The 14,187-nt window shown below is 39.1% G+C and overlaps 2 long non-coding RNA genes across 5 annotated transcripts; one reads left to right on the top strand and one right to left on the bottom strand.

The window, feature by feature from the left end:
* Window positions 1-777: 777 nt before the first annotated feature.
* LOC308409250 lies at window positions 778-3,058 on the top strand. Of its 4 annotated transcripts, none has more exons than XR_013973981.1 (3): window positions 778-1,140; window positions 1,526-1,704; window positions 1,926-2,007. It is a non-coding gene; the product is annotated as an uncharacterized lncRNA (long non-coding RNA). The 4 variants fall into 4 exon arrangements; XR_013973982.1 differs by having other exon boundaries at window positions 786-1,140; window positions 1,564-1,704; window positions 1,881-2,007; XR_013973980.1 differs by lacking the exon at window positions 1,926-2,007 and adding an exon at window positions 2,542-3,058 and having other exon boundaries at window positions 787-1,140; window positions 1,564-1,704.
* Window positions 2,851-5,099, bottom strand: LOC308409252. Its single transcript, XR_013973984.1, has 2 exons — window positions 4,242-5,099; window positions 2,851-3,448 (listed from the first exon to the last, which is right to left on the bottom strand). It is a non-coding gene; the product is annotated as an uncharacterized lncRNA (long non-coding RNA).
* Between the last annotated feature and the right edge of the window lie 9,088 nt (window positions 5,100-14,187).

Below are 14,187 nucleotides of genomic sequence, written 5' to 3'. Positions count from 1 at the left end.
CAGGTTAAAATAGAGCAAAAGGGCCGCTAGTCTTTGACTTTATTTATTTTCTGCTGTGTTTTACTTGCATCTATTTGAAAGAGTGAGTGTAAACACAAAAGAAAATTATTTTATGTGCTGGAATGTGCAGAAAATAGGTTTAAATGTTAAACAAATTTCTTCCAGTCAGAGAATGTTGCATATAATTACATTTTTGCTTGATGCATAAAGTTAAAAGATCAAAACTAATAAAACAAGTTTTAAAAGGGACTTTTCCATTTGATTACATTTTGTATGATGGATTATGCAGAAAAAGTAGAATTGGGCTGAAAGATCTATCACTTTATCACCTATTCTATGGAACTCCAAAGTGTTCAAAATTAAATAAATAAATAGGTCAAGATGAAATAAATAACTATGTGAATAAATAAGACACAGATATGTAATGTGAGAATGATATTGTGAAATAATGGAACACATTTTGAAAAAAATGCTCATTATTGTGAAATATATTACATTCTGCTATATAAATTTACTTATTATTGTGAAATATTATTTCATGGTCATTATTTTTCACAATAACAGAGATTATTCCTGAGGCATTTTATTTATTTCCAGCCGTTTATATTCCAAAATGACCTTTTTTCAAAGTCAGTCTTTATTTCAAAATCCCGTTTTTCCCGATGGTCTATTTATTTCATAATGCGACTTTTCAGCAGAATGACTTTGTCTGTCAATCAAGAAAGACAGGGCGGAGCCGGTTGTGTGATTGGTTGCTCCTTTACTCAGACATAAGTAATAGCACATGAATTGTCGATTTAGGTTTAATGGTGCAATGCATCTCCTATGCAGCTGGCGGCAGTATGCAGCTCAAAATAAACTTAAGGCACCGACAAATGCAAAACACTGGGCGCGAATAACGTTACAGGTGTATCAATTCTTGTGAAGGGCATGGCTGCAGGAAACAAGTCCGTTTCTGAGTTACTCAGAGAACTTGCTAACCGCTTAGATTGAACGTCTTCACCTCAGTCTGCGTATTGCAGCAGTGTACTGGAGATGAAGTGGTCCCTGGTCCAAGTTCTCATCACAACCGCACAGTGTTAACGTTAGCAAATGCTAACGCTATCACAGCTAGCTCCACTCCACGAAACGCTGTTCAGGGTAAGTAACGATATGTTATTATTGCTTGGTTAGTCTGTCTGTCTGGCAAAAATGAGCTTTTTAATCAGTTTAGTCACAGATTTTTTTTAATACTGTTTTTTATCATAGCAAAGAATTCTATAAATTAGGTAAGAGAAAATAATTGTCTTCTGGGTTAATGTCTGTATTACTATTTACATTGTTGTAGGTAATAGTTATTCATGACTGTTTTAAAGTGGCTTATCTTCTGTGCTAATATGGAAGACAAGTAATCTATGTGAAAGAAAAGAAAGCAATTTTAGTTCAACGTAGTGATTTTGTAAGTGGGTATAATTTGAAAATGCTTTTACTAGTACAGTGGATGTTCTTTAAATATTTAACATTTAAAGTGTGTGTCACTTTACAGACTCCAACTTCAGTTTTGGTTTGGTCTCACCGTTGTAGGTCATAACACAAACAAGTCGTCAAGTCAAGCAGCTGAGGAAAGGGCTTAAGGAAACCATGGTATGGCCGCTTCTGACAGAAAGATCAGACATCATTCCTCCTTTCTTACCAAGGGAATCAGAGACTGCTCCCTGTTGTGAGGTAAGGTCAGGTCACATCTTTTAACATCTGAATAGTAAAGGTATTTGGTTAATTTATGAAGGATGAACATTAATTGTTGACACAAAACACCAATATACTGTTTTGTATGCGTGGGTTAGTTGAACAGCTGGGTTACATTTAATAAAAATACACCTAATGTTGCTGATGCTCTTAAGACTACAAGATAAGTAAAGCTATAAAATGACTGTGGCCTGCCACAGAAGATGAAGATGAGGAAGAAGAGGAATGCTCTCGAGGATAAATGCAGAGTGGCAGGTTACCTTCGGTCCTTCATTGAAAATGGCAAGTCTGCTGCGATAGGTATTTTGCCATTGGTTTTCTCTGATTATACTTTGGTAAATTACATACAGTCCAGTGATCTTGGGTCATTAACAAAGTACACTATAGTAGAGCTGGGCGATATGAGATTTTTTCATATCACGATATTTATTTTTATTTATTTTTTTATAAAAAGGACAAGAGCGGTGAGGTCTATCGCAATAGTTTAATTTTTCTATTGAGAAAAAGTTATTTCGCAATACATATCGTTATCGTTCTATCGCCCAGCTCTACGCTATAGTATAATTTTGTTTTGTTATTTGCTCCATGCAATACATAAGAGTGGTGGCATTATCAGTTGCACTAGAATTGTATGTAGACTACTTTTAGCTTTGTTAACATAAAAATATCTATAAAAGCTACAACAGCAATTTGAGTGGGGCAAAAATGTCTGGTGCCCTGTATGTAAGTGGTCATCTTTTATGGTATTTCTCCATAAAAGATTCAAAATAATGAATATAGGATGTCATTATAGTTTAAAACAATCTTCTGTTGCAGCATCTTGTGCACAACAAAAAGCCCTCATCAAGTTTTGGACAGGATGGGAAGTCTTGCCGAGAAATGACTGTGGAAGTGGTCAACAGCAATCTTCCAAAGTCTTCCACCGGTTTTGAAGTACTACGTCTTCCTGCACACTACTGTACCTATGAGTCATTTCTAATGGACATTCAGGTGTGTCTCAACTCTACTGACTCAGGTTTTGGTCTGGTTTACGATTGATTCCATAACCACATGGTAAAATTAGACCATTTCTTCTTTCTTGCATCACATTACTGTACTCGGTGTTCAAAGAAACGGACAATCTAGTGAGTTCTAGTTCTTTTTAATACACTTGACAGTGAAAAATACAGAGTACAGGTGTGCATTTATGGCTTTTTTAATATAAACTGATGAAGAGTTCAGATATCAAAATCAGTTGTTCACTGTACATTATAAATTACACAATATGTTTTGTTTATACTCGCTACTGATACAAAAAAAATTTCTAGAAAAAATTATTTGAATTAAGATGTTACACTACTCTACTGTGTTCATTGTATTAAATCTGCTCAGAGTTGACATGTACTGTATATCCAACCAAGAAATGAATATCATTAAAGTGACAGCTGTATAAAACAAATCCTGTTTTATAGCCACTCACTGTTTTGTTGAAAATGAAATTGGTTATGCTGTTTTGAGTCAGTATTAGCTACAAAGCTGTAGAAATTAAAAAAAAAAAATCCTCCTGACATAGAAACTGATTAAATGTAATAATGTCTTTCTACAAGTGATTCTGAAGTATTGGTAGCACAGCAGGGTCTTGTTCATTCAGTGCATCTGGGAGCTGAATCTCAGGAATGGTGATCTCATTTGATGGGCAGCGATTATGTTGTCCTGTCCAGTCCACACCATAATCCTCATCAACCTGAAAGAGCATGCACATGTTTTAAATCTAAACTGAAGAGGTGTTTCCTGCAGCTGTTCCTAGATGGACTTATTGAGTCTGCCAGGGCCTATGTGAGTTGCTTAGGCATTGGCTACCAACTAATTATTCATTCACCCATTCTAGGTCAGGATTGGTTCTCTTCAGGTATAACAAATTTAACTTTGTTTAAAGTATTGCCATCTATACCTGACAGGTGGGATAAAAGAGAATGGCTTGGGAGGCGCACAGCAAATCTCAAAGTTTTCAAATTAATGCTGAAAGAACCAAGGATGTAAATGTATTCTTGTTTTAGCTTTACCGAAGACACCAGAGAAAGTATATCTATAATGCTGCTGAAATAGACAAAACCATTTCAATAAACTCGCTATTTAACATCAACCTTGTTATGCGTTATCAGAGAACAATCAACTGCAAACAGCAATGAAACATTCAACTATGTACTATTTAAAGCACTAATGACCCTGTTGTCTAACAAGATGTGATAAGTAAGTAGACTGTGGAAAGCTGGTGGGTCTACTCTCTGTGTAAAAGGTTCCTACAGGCTCCACTGACCCCAGTCTCCGAGTTAACACACTAACAGCTAACACTGCTAAACGTGTCTCAACGCCGAGATGGCGCCGATAGCTTTAGCCGTAGCTGCCCCACTTAGTTTAGACAGTAACAAAAAAAAGTAAGCGATAATAATTCATTGTCAAACGTCATAATTAAGGTCAACACCTAAACAATGCTGTGTACAGAATCACACAGGTGCTCAATTACAGCATAAACTTACCTTAGACCATCCTCCGTCATTTTCCTCCTAATTGTGCTCGGAGACACAGAAAATGTATCGGCAATTACCCCGACGGTTATCCCGGACAGCACTAAAGTCCTGAGTGCTGCACCGGGATTTCTAGACGTGGACGGCCAACATTTGAAGACTGTTCTTCCTCGGCGTATTCCAAACGAACACGGTGCTGAATTGATCTTAAACCTTTGACAATGCTGTCATCGATGCGAACATCTTGAAGAGCAATTATCATCCCAAGCATTTCAGAAACATCTAAACGACTCAAAACAGTATCTACAGGTAAATGATCCCTCTCTATCTGATTTGCTTAAATGAGCAGAACTGGCTGAAGTTCACACCAGTCCGCCATCCTCCGTGACTTTTGACCTAGCACGCTGTTGCTAGCTGCAGTAGCCGTCCGCGGAGCCGGTATCCAGGAAAACTAGTCGATGGTAAACGATAAGCCAATAGGTGCAAAGGTCCAGCCCACTTACATTGATTGACAGACAAAGTCATTCTGCTGAAAAGTCGCATTATGAAATAAATAGACCATCGGGAAAAACGGGATTTTGAAATAAAGACTGACTTTGAAAAAAGGTCATTTTGGACTAAAAACGGCTGGAAATAAATAAAATGCCTCAGGAATAATCTCTGTTATTGTGAAAAATAATGACCATGAAATAATATTTCACAATAATAAGTAAATTTATATAGCAGAATGCAATATATTTCACAATAATGAGCATTTTTTTCAAAATGTGTTCCATTATTTCACAATATCATTCTCACATTACATATCTGTGTCTTATTTATTCACATAGTTATTTATTTCATCTTGACCTATTTATTTATTTAATTTTGAACACTTTGGAGTTCCATACTATTCAGGTTGTAAATCGTGTTTTTAAAAAGTAACTAAGTAACTAAGTAATTAATTACTTTTGAAAACGAGTAATCAGTAAAGTAACGGGATTGCTTTTTTGGGGAAGTAATCAGTAATTAGTTACTGATTACTTTTTTCAAGTAACTTGACCAACACTGGTCTCCAGGAATCGTTTTCTAGGCTTCTTTCAGAGCTCTTCTTTAGATGTTGCTGCTTTTTATTTTCTGTCAGCATTATCCCACACTGCTCCACTAGTGTCGAGGTCCGGCCTCTAGGGAGACCAATCTATGACTGTTGTGTTCCACTGTGTGCTTTTCTATCCACGTATGCTTTTACTGCATTGGCAGTGTGTTTGAGATCTCTGTCATTTTAAAAAAGCTGTTTCCAGTCAGATCCTTTTCAGATTATTTTTGACAGTAGATCAAACTCTGACAGCTTTTCAGCTTTCATAATTCCTCAGTTTTAAAGAGACCAATGCTAACACAAACATTGACAGAGCCTCCACCGTGCTTTACAGATGGCTATAGACACTCACTGTTGGACCTCCTGGCCACCTCCATAGATATTTATGGATTCGTCACTCCATCAGACCTCTTGGCGCTGACTTTCAGTCCAGTTCATCTGTCATTTGGCATTTGATTTTCCTAAGAATGGCTTAGGAAGCCTGTCTTAGCCTTCAGTGAACAGTAAACTGAAACTGATCAACTGGAGGACCAGATTCATCTCTCAGGTCCTCTGTCAGGTCTTTGCTGGATTTTTCTTTCCTATTCCTCAAGGACATGACTTACAGATACAGTTCATCTGCTGGGGGGTGTTTTCCTGGTGCAAAAAATGCTATTTTGTGTCTGTCAAGCTGTGTTATCTTTGGCATTTTTCATAGATTCAGCTAAAGAAATGAAAACAAATTGTGTTTTTGTGACACGTTTCTAGTAATAGAAGTTTGAAAACCTTTCAAAAAGTAATACTGCTCACTTTTAAAACGAGAAGAAAGTCTGGCTCTTTGGTTGCTGTATGTAAGTAACAGTAACCAAGTAAGTGTTTAATAAACCAACACTGGAAAGATTAACAGTCACATCATCTACACCACGAAAAATGCGACTTGCAGTTTATCCAGTTAAACGCTAGCTGTGAAGCATTTGCATGTGTAGCACTGATTCTTGGTGATTTCATATTCACAGCACAGATGTATGCACTGGAGAAGCATCATGTCAGCATCTCAGTTTCCTTCAGTACCCTTTTACCTACCTTTACCTATTCTGTATGTGCAGATATGTGTGTGCCCCGACCTGCTGTGTTCCCCAGAAGACTTGCGTCATAGCACAACAAGTCGAGCTACACCGATGCGCGATTGTGCGTCCTGACCCGTGTTGTTCGTCTGAGGTAGGCGTGTGACGACCAGCAGGATGACAATCTCTGCTACAGATCTCTTTTTTGGTGTATGTGTGTGCGAGTGTGTTGGGGAATAAGTAGGTTATAGAGATGATAATTGGATTTTTCGATTCACCTCATTCTTTTGAGACACTTTTTTTAAAGCTGTCCAATTACCTCTTTCCGTCTGGTTTCCTGTTTTCTCTCCACACCAGGTAGTGCAACATCGTGGCATCCTTGTACAAAAAGTCCCTCCATTGCCTCAGCCACGAGCACATTTCTTATTCCCGCTTTCACGCCTGGCTGGGAATATTTTAGACCCTATTTGATCAGAGAGGAGTCAAGACAAGACAGTACCTCCACCAACACAATTGTCTCCCTCCCTGCTCCTCACATTTCCCCCATAGGTGTCAACCACTTTGTGAATCCACCGTTCTCCTAATCGGGTTGATTGCTCTCCTCGTTCCCCCTCCCCTTTGAGATGCTCCGGGAGTGCCGATGATTCGGATTGACGTCAGCTTGGAATCAAAAAGAATGGCTTTGTCTCTGTAATGAGGTGTGTGGGGGGTGAATGCATACATGCTTAGGTGGAGGACAGTGTACAGTTTATTCATTTGTTTGTGAATATGCTTTAGATTAACTAGATGAATCTAAGAGTTTAAATGTAAATGCATCTTTTATGCATGTGGATGTTAAAGCTCCAGTGTAACGGTCACAGATTTCAACAGCAATAAAAAGGAACGTTTTTTTTTCCTGTTGTTCATCAGGATGCACTCGAGTAAGCCCTGGATGCACAGTTAAAAAAACAGTTTAAAGCTAAAAAGGAAAAAACTCATGACTGAATTTAGAAATCCATTTTCTGATTTTATCAAACCAAGCTGTGAGTCAGCGTCAGTGTGTCATGTTTTTTTGGATTTAGTTGCTTGTAGGTGATGCATCATTGATTGCTCATTTCAGGAAACTCACAGAAGCCAATAATTATATAAAAGCAAACGCATTTACTACAGTTTACAAGATTTTCACCCCATTGTACCAGCATACTCGCATACAGATGATACATTTTAACGTGTGTGTGTGTTCTTTGATTGCAAAGCCATTGCTTATATGCCTGATTTGCAACCCCACAAATAATTTTGTCAGCTTTAGGATTTAGATTAAAGTTATGCTTCAGAAAATTGCTTTCTCACATGATCTTGGTGCCTGTTCAACTTATGCAGCAACACACCTCAGTGATGTTGAACAGTTTAGCCTCAGACCTGTTCACAATCAGATGTCCTTTTAAAATACTTGTCAATCAGCCATGCAGGCTGGAGCAGCTCTAACAGACTACAGCAGGGGTCAGGAACATTTTGTGTCAGAGGCCACTAAAGCAAGCAAAGGGCTACACTGTGAACTTGGTAGACGTGGTCTAATCTGGTCTACATTATACAGTGGAGCTGCTTCTGCCTCAGACTGATTTCACCCTGCTAAAGAACACTTCAAGAAATCATTCCTACAGGTGAACAAATCTGTGGCACGTTAAATAGCTTCTCAACTAGTTCGCTTTGCATTATTGCCTTTACACTTCAAGTATCATGGCAGCACATTGTGACAGTAACAAGATCTTTCTGATTATCAAGAAGGGAAAGCAAGTTTTATGGCGTGAGAACACACACTAATTAGCATAAATAGTTAAATTGTAGATACAATACAACATTGTTACTGTGATCCTTCCTTACACCAAGAGAAAAACACAAATCGAGAAATGAAAATCAGCCATAATAGCATTTGCATGCATTTAATTATTTCCAGGTTAAATCTGTGTATTGATTAAAAATTAAGTAAAAAGACATTTTACCAATATATCATTATATGATATCTGCACATCATCTACAGAGACAATAGCAAAGTTCAACTTCAACTTTATTTATATTTCAATTTTGTGTAATTGGGATATTTATGTTTTAGGTCTATTTCCATTATTAGAGGTATTTTGTGATATCTTGTATAGTGCATTATCTTATATTGGGACTTTAATTTGTTACTGTTCTTACTGTCTTGGAGCGACTGTGACCACATAGTTTTCTCTGGGATTAATAAAATATTCTGATTCTGATATCTGCTTAAAGTCAATCAAGACTTCATTCTTTGTAATTTGGTTAAAAATAATTAAATCAAGATCAGAGAAAATGATCTTTGTATTTTCAAGTTGACAGAAGATTTATTCATGATAATACATTTATTTATCTCTAGCAAAATCCAGAAACTTTCCTTCCACGCTAAAGGTCATGCTCAGATCTGTCAGCCCAGCAAACACTTCAGGCGAGGCCCAGAAAATATTGCAAAAGGTCACACAAACAGAAATAAATTGGAAACTGAAAAGTACAAAAAGAGGTTCTAGACTTTCAGAATATTCTACTCCCTGAGGAGGGAATTTCCCCCGAAAAACTGTAAGAGGGAGCCTGGTCCCGATAATAGAAGCATAGTCCCCATAGGATACCGAACTCCTGAGAAGTCAGGAAAACCTGATTATCTGTTGGCTACAAAGAACTACGTTGCTTTCAGGGAGCTCACTTTTAATTTTGTGGTCAGAAAGAATTTTGATTTGAGTTGTCCAAGGAGCTTGGAAAGAAAAGTGTCTGGAATTGTTTAAGTTTTGTTGAAGACATTTCGTCCAGAAGCTTCTTCAGTTCTCAGAGCAATTGGTGCAGTCCCAGATTTAAGTCCTATGGGAGTGTCCTAAGAGGGTCATGGACCACCTATTGATCCTCTACATAATCACACAAGCCAAGGTGTGAAAATGGGTGTAGGTCACAATCAGCCAAGATTTTGGGTGAGCTCATTGTGAAACCTAACCCCACCCTATCATGTGATTTATTGAGGTCAAATGGCCCAGGATGTGAGTGGGGATTAAGGCATCTGGGAAGGGATGACTTGAGTTGAGTTGATTTAGCCCATCATTATTCTTGTGAATATGAATGACAAGAAAACAGGTAAAAGTAGCTCCAGTATCACCACATTCCTCTCTTCCACAGGGGAAAACCTGCTAACCACTGATGAAGCTTGTATGTAAGTTCAGTAAGAAAGATGTGTTAACACTCATCTGCCAGCTTTCCTGGTTTTTTGGATGCTGCTCTGTTCTTTACATCTCTACCACTTTCCCATTCTGTCATCACCATACTGACAAAAAACAAAAAACTGATTCATCCCAAAGACAAAACTCCTAAAGACAAACTTAACAATGTGGTGTATGCTGTACATTGCAGCGAGGAATGCCCAGATCGGAGAGACCAAACATTCATAAACGCACAACACAGAAGAGCCACCTTTACGGGACAAGACTCAGCTGTCCATCTGCATCTAAAGGTCAAAGGTCACTTTTTCGAGGATGCCAATGTTCACATTTTGGACAGAGAGGACAGATGGTTTGAAAGAGGAGTGAAAGAAGCCATTTATGTCCACTGTGAGTTACCACCTTTGAACAGAGGCGGTGGTTTACGACACCAACTGTCTGCCATCTATAATCCAGTTTTGAGATCCTTCCCAGACGCCTTAACGCCCACTCACATCCTGGGCCATCTGACCTCAGGAAATCACATGATAAGGTGGGGCCAGGTTTCACAATGAGCTCACCCGAAACCCTGGCTGATTGTGACCTACAACCGTTTCCACCACCACCAGCTGAAAATACAGAAGATCAGCTGTCGTGTTCATTCAGAAAACTCCTGCAGGGTAAATTTTGTTTATGCTTTAAGCAGACAGAAACGTCCTAGCATGACAACACAAGGATTATAACCACCCACAGTGCAACAACCATATAACTGGATTTTCTAAAGGGAAAAAAAATCAGATCAAGTCACCATCAGTAACAAAATGAAAACCCCGAGAGTTCAAACTGGAATCAACATTAATAAAGTCTGTTTGGGACATACAGAGCAGCACATGGTGACTGTCCACCAGCGAGAAAGAAACTGGTTGTAATGAAGTTAAAATGCCAAGCAAGTGTCAATAAGCTGAAATATCACAGGCGAAGCTGAATTTGAGTTCATTCTAAAAACAAACAGCCATGTGATCAAAGATGGCGTGTGATCTATTAGAGCGAGGGAAGCCATCGGTCCCAGGAGTGGGGCGGATGACCTGCAGTGTATTAATATGGATGAGGCTCTTTCACTGTGTGTAGTTCTAATTCAGTCTCATTTGCACACTTGCACACATAAACAGGCTCTCATCTATTTCGTTAGCTTCATAGCATAAGTGCCTAAGTCATTGACTTAGTCAAATGACTTAGGCACTTATGCTATGAAGCTAACGATTTGTCAGTTCACTTCCTTTTAAAGATTATTTGCCTCCCTCGTCCTCTCTTTGTGTTTTCCCCTGAGGAGCATGAGAACAGCAGTACAACAGTTTATTATATCAGTGATCAAGATATTAATTTGTTCAAAGAGACAGAATGAGTGAGACGAGGGAAGGGGGGGTAGTGGGATTTTGATAATGATTATCTCATTCATCATCTCTTCCTCACTTCATCCTTTATCTTTCTGTTTCTGTCCTCGCTCGTCTACTTCATGTCTCCTTATCTTTTCAGTTTTATTCAGTTTGGAGAGAGAGAGAGAGCGCAACCCAAAATGATGACTAGTTAGGGAACAAAAACATATAAATAATTACAAATATGGAGTTATTATTTAAAATAAGCATTAAAGTTAAAGTTGTTATTCAAAGAAATATGGGATTAATGTTTCTACTCCTTTAAATGCTTTGGAAGAACAGCCACATACGTTACACCTGATAATGATTCTGATAGTGACTAATTACAATGACTTAATTAAGAAATGGAATATGCTTAAAACATGTAGAGTCCTAAAGCAGTTCAGTAAGTAAAATATATTTAAAGAAGCATTAAAGGGCCCATTTCACACCAGACATGACTTGTCCTCATTAACAATGTAAAAGAAAAGGCATGTTCACCTTCTTAGCTTCGAGGAAAGCAGAACGAGTCCTTAGCTGTTGAGCATTGATAACCCTCTATTCTAAAATATAGTATGACCTAGATTTTTATTTTTTTACCTAAAATGAGCGGCGTAGCCCGTAAACTCAAAGTGTTTGCAGATGTCAAGTAGATGGCCTTATATAGGACTGGACAGTGAATCTAAGAGATTAGATGCACTGCAAATTAAGATAGGACCAGCAACTAAAAAATGTTGCAAAAGTGCACAAAAGTTGTCTTTTGCTTGGTGCTTTCTTAACTGCAGTGCGTTTGACCTCTCATGGCCACCGTACAGAACTTGTTTACAACCACCACATTTTCTGAGCCTGAATTCATGAGCTTGTTATTAAAGGAAAACGACAGTTAGCATTAACAGTTAGCATTTAGCATTAACTACGGCTTACCATGATAAAACTGAAATAGTCACTTATAGTCTACTATATAAGCCTGCAGTAGCAAACATATTAACATAAAAACATTTGTTTGGAGCTCTTTTTGTCGTTCTGATAACACCATCATTTGAAGTTTTCCCTCTGGTTTTGTGTCCATTACCCGAGACAGTCAGCAGCCATGCTAGCACCTCTTTGAGGCTGCATTTACTTTGCGCTTACACGATCCTCAGTGGTCTCATTTCTAATTTGTGGAGTTGTTCTTCTGATTCACATATTCATCCCCTTTTAAAATAGAATGTGGAAGTAATATGAATACCTTTGTCCATAAAATAAATAATTTACCCAATTCGGAAATGAGTTTCTTCCGAAAGGTAGCTCAGCCTGAAAGAGGGTGATGATCTCACCCTCAGAGTAGAGCCGCTAATCCTCCACATGAAAAGGAACCAGTTAAGGTGTTTTGGGCATTTGACTAGGATGCCTCCGGGGCGGGTCCTAGATGAGGAGAAGGCCAAAGGCAGACATCTCCGGATTGGTTTAGGAACAGCTTGGTGTTTTATTTTAAGAATATATTGAGGGGTCAGCACACCTCCCCATATTTCATGGCCACCAGATTTTCAGTCACTATGTGCTGCCCAGTGTCCACCAAGAAAAAGCTGGATGAGGTTAAAAAAGTCCTTTTTTCTGCTTGCATAGTGCGAAGAGCTGCAGAGAGCTAAAGAGTTGAGCGATTACTGCCTGCAGCTTTGAAGTGACACCTTCGTCAATACACAAAGTCATTTAGTTGCCAGTTTAGAGGGCTGCAGCTGTCTAAAACTAATGCATTCAAGTGCTACAGCACTGCAATAAATGTTAATGTTCACATTTTATGAAACTGATTTTGGGAAGGGGGGATTCTGCTTTAAAGATTGCGCTGGGAGTGCTCAAACAGTGACAGCAGACTAGGTATTAGCCTCTCTGTAAAAGTGTTCCTTTTATGTAAGAGTTGTGCACTAAACTTAATTTTGCCCTGTGTGCACACTGCACAAGTGCATGTTTGTGTACAGCGGCACTCGCTGACACACAGAGCACGGTTGAGGGAGACAAATCACCTTTCTGGCCCTTCACGGTATGGGACAGCTCTTTGACAGAAGAACACAACACACAACAGTGCTGTGACACACACATATACATACCCTCGGTCCCTCACAAGATTCTTGGGTAGGGAGGCAAGCGACAAGCTGTCAGTGTGAGAGAATCTCTTCTTAATTAGCAACCTATTCTGATGACAACAGACTCGGGTCAAACTGTGCCGGGCTGCGTGTGTGTGGGCGCTAAGGAGCGTCGTTTGACTTCCCTCCTCCGTGACACGTCTGAGAGCTGAAAACACTCGCTAATCACTTCTGAGGCACACACCCCCACCGCGGTCACCAGCAAACTCACCCACGCACACACAGTTCATGATGTGTGCTGATGGATTGCACCCAGCGCGGGCACCGTATAGCTGCTCTTCCCTTTTGTTTCTTGTTTGCTGAACAGATGCTTCATAATGACGCACACGCAGGCAAAACCTGGAGCTGCTCCATTCAAAATCAACAGGAAACAGCCTTTGTGGATTCACTGCTTGTTCTCCTAAATGATGATTTGTTGCGATGAGTCCTTTATCTGTACAAAAACTACTTCTTTTTTATTTTTTACTTTTTAAACCAATCAGTTTAAATGAAGGAATCGTTTTATGCCAGAAATAACCTTCTATGCATTAATATTGTCCTGTCAGCAGTCTGACTCGCTGCTCTCTTCCCATCAACAGTGGCTACATGCTACATTCAGCCAGCTAAAGCTGAAGGCTGCACACTGGCACAGAGGCAGATCTTTGAATTAATGGCCATAAGGTTGAAGGTTGCACAGAAGGCAACTTTCCAGCTGTGTATGATGCTTTAAGTGGTTAAGTGCACATGATTTAATGATATCATTTTGTGTTTTCAATGATGTCAGAAGAGGTCCAGTTCTACGAGTGACTCGTCTGCAGCTGGGCTTTAATCCAAGCACTTGAATTGGACAGGCTTGATGCAATGGCTGCTTTGAATGGTGTCTCTTTAAAAAGTCACATTACGCTGGGCTACAAAGTGGTGTCTCAGTGCTTTCTCTCAGTAAAGGTTTCGTGAAAGGAGTAAGTCAGGGTGAGAGTTACAGTGAGGCGGTGGTGGGAAGACTGAATAAATGAATCCTGGACCTCAATCTGCATTTGCAGGGAAAATGACGCGAGCAGCAGAGGCAGAGTTGCTCATTTAAATGTACAGCAGCTTATGCTGAACGGAGGATGCTGTGCAGTTATTTTTAATCACGTTTGTGCATTTGCAATTGCAT

Source organism: Rhamphochromis sp. 'chilingali' (assembly GCF_963969265.1).
Source record: "Rhamphochromis sp. 'chilingali' genome assembly, chromosome: 13".
Classification (NCBI taxonomy): domain Eukaryota; kingdom Metazoa; phylum Chordata; class Actinopteri; order Cichliformes; family Cichlidae; genus Rhamphochromis; species Rhamphochromis sp. 'chilingali'.
This window is presented reverse-complemented; position numbering and strand designations above follow the sequence as displayed.